This window comes from Anneissia japonica, unplaced genomic scaffold (genome assembly GCF_011630105.1).
Source record: "Anneissia japonica isolate Jap-2015-1 unplaced genomic scaffold, ASM1163010v1 scaffold1005_len2656397_cov198, whole genome shotgun sequence".
Lineage (NCBI taxonomy): Eukaryota > Metazoa > Echinodermata > Crinoidea > Comatulida > Comatulidae > Anneissia > Anneissia japonica.
The window spans coordinates 1,852,308-1,859,756 of NW_022683792.1; positions in this window are offsets into that span (position 1 = coordinate 1,852,308).

Here is a 7,449-nt window from a genome sequence, read left to right on the forward strand (position 1 = left end):
AGGGACACATCTATCAAAGAACACAATTATTGATCCAAATGGTGTCTCCATAATTAATTCTGTTTTTTCGCTTATCCTCCCAATAAAGTGAAATTCCCGGCAATTATTTATCAAGTACTGTGATAGCATATAGGCCTATATACTTTTTGTGACACGGAATTAGTACATCACATTATAGTGTATAATGTTATAATGAGTCAATGTATCAATTTTAATTATTGTAGTTTTTCTGTATTCCGTAATAGTACTGTATACCGTAACGAATCATTGGTCATTTGTTTCATTTTCGCTTCTGTCGGAAATTACTATCTCTGTTCACTTCAGTATCCAAAGTGCATAACATTTAAGTAATTTCATATTTATCGAGCCTTTAAAAGATTTATTGTAATTAAAAATTTTGCAAGGTTAATATTCTATTTCTTATAATTATTATATTCACTCATTCAAGTCTATTTTTACTTCAGAACCTTGATGTGACTATTTATTAGTCATCATTAACACAATTTGCGTTTAGCTTACACCACCATGGAGTTACAATTATTTATATTATTTTATTAAAATAGATGCTCAACTCAACGTAACTTCTACCCCGACTTTTGCTTTCCAAAAGTCTACAAAAACAGAAACACGAATTGGATTACTAACGGAATTTCTCCGGAATTAGAATGTTCCAGGTCGGAATCCTGGAAAGAGCGTTTCCTCATCGCTATTTCTGCGTTCGTGAGTCGACACCGTCTTCTGTATGTTATCGATTTATAATGACCTACAACATAGAGGCTTTCACCAGTTTAGTTAATCAAGTTTCTCGCCATTTATTTATTCGAGTAGGCCATGGAGTTATAATTATTCTAATTATTTAATTTTATAACTCCATGAGTAGGCCTATACAATGGTGTAAAAACAGCTGTCGTGGCTTAATATCAAAGTACTGTACAATAATATCAGTTTTTATTACTCTTTAAACGTTAAAGTGTATCTACAGGGACCACTCCTGATGGAGTGAAATAGAAAGGGTGAGATTTCACTCTATTCGGAGTGAATTTTAGTAATTTTTCACAATTTTAAGAATACTATTCACTCATTTAAGAGTGAATTTTCACTCGAGAATGAGTAAAATTAGGGTGGTCCCTGTAGGCCCTCTTTTCAAGTGAAAATTCACTCTTTTACATTAAGAGAGTATAATATTTCAAAAACTGATTGGACATTAAACAGATAAATAATAACGTTATTTAATTTGCTCTAAGATTGGACCAACCTATGAACAACTTTATGTACAAACTTCGCATAGGTATGACATCTATTTTATTATTAAAATTGTGTAGGTCGTATGTTTCCGAGATGTCTAAAATGTATTAATAGTAATCATTATTATTATAATTATTAATGTTGTTATTATCATTATTATTATTATTATTATTATGATAATTAATAATTAATAATTTGCTTAGATATCATTTTTTGAACAGGATGGTGCGAAATAGACTCAAGTTCTATCAGCACAATTCTCGGTTAAAGCTAGTTTGACCCAATTACTGGTCAGTAACCACGCTTGGATTGTGACACACGCACTCTGCGTGATGTAAACTCGGGAAAACCCCCAGGTTAACCCCGGAAGATCAGCAGACTTTAACAATGACCAAAGAGGATTTAATTAATTCTTCCATTCATTGACCAGTACTGTATTGCATCAATTTCACCAAGGGATGCTGCACTTAAAATTAGGATCCTAATAACGAATTATGATGGTGGTAATGATGATGACGATGATGATGATGATGATGCCGTGATTATGATGCTGAATATGATGATGATTGTGATAATGATAATTATGATGATGATGATGGGTGGTGATGGTGATGATGATAATGACGATGATGATGATGATCAGGTATGATGATGGTGATGATAATTGTATTGTAACTCAAGAAAAAAAATGAATAGGCCTATTAAATTTACATTGATACACACACGCGAGAGCATTTATATTTCAGTTATAATGTAATATATTTGGTTTTTTTTTCGACTCCGGCTGATGTTGATTTTACTGTAGGTTAGAATTCAGATAATTGTACTCAGAGAGGGACATCATGACGCCTGTGAATCATAACATGACCGTCGCCGTATCCATAATGAAACGATATGATGGAGGTAAAAAATATGCGGTTCGATCTGTTCACTGCTGTTTATGTTTTTTTTTTTCTTTCTTTCTTTTTTATTTCATTTTTGTTTTTTTGTTTTTGTTTTTGTTTGTTTGTTTGTTTTTTTTTTTTTTGTTTTGTTTTTTTTTTTTTTGGTCCTTTTGGTAAATATGCTTTCGTGACTGCATACCCGGGAAGAACGTCGTCGTTTGCTCTAACCAAATATCCTCTTTCCCAGCGGTAGAATCCCTTTTCCGGATTTTGCCGGGCCGGCTTTCTTGAATTTTAATCACACTGGCATGTATTTCTACATTTCCTGTTTGCTTATCAAACCAGCTCATTTCCATACTTTAGAATACTGTATATAAAACTGTATTTAATGTGTTTGTGCTTCACTGTATCCGGCATTTCAATTTATTGACATTTATAGATCGTACTTATAGAAAAATTCAGCATTACAGTATAACTTAACGCAATATATGCTACTACCCAAGTATTTTCAAGGTCAAAAGACAGTCAGTCTGAGTCAAAAGAAATTTGTTTCCATAATCTCATAAATAATTTTGAATAAGGATGTGGTTAAGTTATGCTCGATTTATGCCGGCATCTGCATTGGTAGCGCCCTACTCACAACATAATTATTTCTTTGTGTTTGCCACTACTGTTTTACCTTGCGGATTTAACTTCTTTCCATTTTAGGACTTTAAAACATAAAGAGGAAAAAAGTTAAATCAAAAAGTATATTTCATTTTCATTGATGGAAATTCATGAATCTGGTTCTAATACCGTAAATCCAATGTCCGTATCCACTGCATAAAAGTAACATGTTTGTCGCCCTCAATCAGCAACCTTTTCGACAAAGCTTTTAAGCAGTACGAATTACGAGTTGCGAATTATTAAAATGGCAAAGACAAGCCAAACCAGTCACTCGTCGCAAAAATCGATTTTGAGTTATAAATACAGTGTTAGAGAGTAAAATAATAGCTATAAAATGGTAAAAAAAATCATTCAAATCGGACATTTCCTTATGAAGTTACAAGCGTTTAATCACACAGCTGTTTAAAGAACAATATATATGAGAAATCAGCCTTCAAAGTTTATGATTTCAGGCATTTCTCATGCAGAAACTATCTTTAAATCCTTAAAAAGTGTTTTTTTAACATTGAAAATTGGGAAAATAACAGCATAGAATGATGTATAGATATATAAAGGTTAGTTTAGTGCAATAAAATAGATTTTTTAAAATTTGACATTCCAGCATGTTTTGGCCATTTTCTCTGTAACACAATTTGCGACGAGTGACTGGTTTGGCTTGTCTTTGCCACTTAGGGGTTCAACCTATTCAAGTTGTAGTTGTCAATACAGAGACGCCGAGTGTGAAAAAAAGTTTATCTACCTTCCATAGTTTAAATACAGTATCAAATTTTCCTAAGTTCTTTACTAAAATAAATTTACAACATAAATATAATTTATTAGATCTCAAACTATTGCACGCCCCATCCCTGTGTCTACACTATCAATACAGTATTCATAACATTGTAGACGATATGTCTACAATACACGAAAATCTACATTTCAAAAATTCTCAAAATTTTATCATAAAGTATCAAAGGAAAGAAAATTAAAATTGGCTCCTGCCATATATTGTGATATCATTAATTTCACAAAAAAGTTCTTAATAATGTATTCAGATTTTTATCCATGTTTGTATAATTACTGTTTAAATCACAAAAGCCAAATAATATATTTACATTTTATTACTTTTACTATTGATCAAACCCATCTACTAATAATCAATATTATGTAGGCCTATATATTCAGATATATCCATAAATATCATAGTGTCATATAATTGATAATATTAAATCGTATACATACGGTTTGCATCACTTTCTTCAGAGTTTGCTTCATACTGTCTGACATCAAATTTATCGGTGAACCCATGGTAAGATTTTAACAAAATGTAGCATAAATACTCACAAAAAGAAAGTATATGCGAGACGGAAATTTTATTAATCAATTTCTCAATAAATTCACTTGATTCATATCATAGATGTACGATTATTGTATGATGAACCGTCAAAATGTAGTTCTTTTTTACTACTACTTCTACTTCTGCTATTACTACTAATAATAATTTGAATAATAATAATTTGAATAATAATTATTTAAATAATAAATGGTGATAATGGTGGTGGTGGTGGTGGTGGTGTTGATGATAAGAATGATGATCATGTGTTGTGGTGATGATGATGATGATGATGATGATGATGATGATGATGATGATGATGATGATGATGATGATGATGATTGTTGTGGATGATGAGATTTAGGACAAAATTATCCGTCTATGCTAAATATTTTATAGATATTCAGTATTCGTCTATTTTTATTTGTAAACCTACATTGATATTAGCATTAAATGTGTGGGTTCAAAGTAGAAATTGTAATAAATATAAATGTGATATAATACAACACGTAAAAATTATCCCTCGGCTGGAACTTGTATATTAAAAGGTGACTTAAATTGCATGGTAAAACTATTTCCCTTCCCCCACCCTTGCTGGACACAATCCCGGTATCTTTGAGTCTACTCTTCTAGGCCGGAACATCATGTAAATTGTTACACTAAATATTTGATAGAAATTATTTAGAAATTAATGCAGTAAATCATGATACCTCGTGTTATATAATCATATTTCAAAGTGGATTTTAAATAATATAAATTGAACGAATAGAACAAAAACTGTTGCTATTTCATACTCATCAAAACAGCGGGTTAGGAAGCACGTCACATCCGCCAGAAAGGACCCCAGCAGAACAAAATGATGGCGACTGGCCAAACTCAGCAGCTTAGGATTACAAGATAGATATAAAGCAAGTGTCGATCGGTTGATAAATGCATCGATTCACTTCGTGGATACCTATACAGTGTCGTTGACATTTGCAAGGTATAAATTCATCGGAACTTGAACGGTTTCACTCTAAGCGCGCGGCATTCATTTCAATATAACCTTGTATATAGTTCAGACCTGATAACCGCTTCGTGATACTCTATACATATTTTTCAAAACTGGACATTTTTGCTTCTATAAATTTTCATTGTTTGAATTTAAAATGGGCTCTCAACACTCTCTTGCCAGAGGGAGTAAAATAAGTGAGGTTGAAAGTGGTATCGAGCAAGATGAGGCAATGAGTTTGTACAATGTGCGAAAACGCGAAAGAATTTCAAGGGGCAGACGAAACCAGCACTCAATTCGACCACACTCTTTTGGAAAAAGTTTTGGCGGGAACTCCAAGATAATTTATAATGAAACTTTGAAGGGCTGCAGTTTCAAAATATATTATCTTGAGGTGAAGAAGAAAACTGTTGTTTTACTGGATTGCGGTGAAAAGGTTTTTGCAAATGGTAAGCAGGTGTACCCCTTTGATGAACGGAAACCTGTACAGGGTAACGACAGTGGCAGTCGTTCTAGCTGCGATAGTGCAGAAGTTGAATTTACCGAAGAGCCCATCGTCTGCAGTAATGTAGATTCTCCGACGAGCAGCTCAGGTGAGCGGCTTACCTTGGATACCATTATGTCCCAGGTGACAGATACCTTCCAGAGGGCAATGCTTGAAGAACAACAATACATACGAAAGCTTGAAGACGAAAACAACACTCTTTGTTGGAATGCATTAGAATTGGAACAACTGAGAAATAAACTCGAGGAAACCGAATACGAGAAGAAGCAAGTGGAAGATGAGGTGTTGAAAATGTCAGAAAAACTTAAATTTGTTACAAGTGAATTGCTAAAACTGAAGGAATTAGTAAAAAGTCGTGGCAAAGGTTTAATCGAGTTGAATGGCGACGTTTTGAATATTCAAACACGGAGAAGACGGCGACGGAATGTAAAGGTAGATACATCATTAAAATACGAAGAAGGAACTACCGATACGTTAGCAGTAATTAAAGAAGGAAAACTGCAGGTAACCGAACAATCTAAAACTTTGTCGCAAAAATGTCGGTGTGAATCATCGACGGAGACGTCACCATTAATGAATCCAACAGCCATTTCCATCGCATGTCTCTCCAATTTAGAGTTCTTAAAAACTGTCTATCAGTCATCTTGTATGGCTGAAATCATGCTGAAAATCATTCTTGTTTTGATCACCCGATCGTTGGTCGGCTGCATTTGTGTATTCAGTTTAATGTTCAAAAATGCTTAGCAATTGTGAAATTTCTCTAATGTTATAATCAAATTGCACCATTTTAGTTTTTAACTTGGTTCTCTTATTTATTTCATGAATGCTTCAATTTATGAGTAGTATTTTAGTATTGGCCTCTACCGAAGGCCCACGTTAATTAGGTAAATGTGATCGATGACTGTCGTGGTCGCTATAAATTTGATATTATGAATATTCATTCATGATGATGAATTAATATTAAACGCATTAGAATGCAGCACGCAGCATTTTAAACGGCCATGGTTACTGTGGCTTCTTTTGGCGATATTATGCCACGGTACGGTAATGAATATTATTATCACAGTGGTTTATGATTATTCGTACCAGGGGTGGCACCATGGATTTGCCTGACGGGGTTGGGGCGGAGGAGGGGTGCGAGGTCCCTGACTCACAGGGGACGGGCTGATGTCCCCCCCCCCACAAGTCCCCAAAGAGTGAAACGTGGGCTTGGTCAGGCGTCACCCAAAGTCTTTCGAAATTGGTCCAGTGAAGAAGCCCCCAAAAAGTATGACAATTTAGGGGTTTCAAAGGCTTACTTAAACCATTTTATAGATAGAGTCTACTAATAATATGTATAAAATACATATAGTTTTGTTTTCTCCCCGACGAATTGTGGTTTTTCTCCCCGACATGGGGGAGCTCTCCCCTACAAGGGCCTGCCTCCCCTTCCCACTGGTGCCACCCCTGATTCATACCGGGGTGCAGCAGAGATGACATCATGTTTAATGCTGGATTTTTAATGTCAATGAACTTAGCAACTGATGGTCAAATGAACAGCGAATTATGTTGAAGTAATATTATCAAGCAAAAATTATAAAATGTCGAATATGATTATATTGGTCGTCAGAGATCTGACAAAAAGTAGATCGAGCGAACAATGGTGAACTCAAACACGTGTATGAACATGTGTTGACGAAATTTAATGCAATGGTCAGCTGGTCAATCATGCGGCGAACGCAATATAGGCCTAACTCAAATGATTGAACGGATTGTTAACTCAAGCACGTGTATTAAGCAACGTAACCCAATGTAATAGGCCTTAAATATCACAAACGCACAATTAATTTTTAAAAGTATATATATA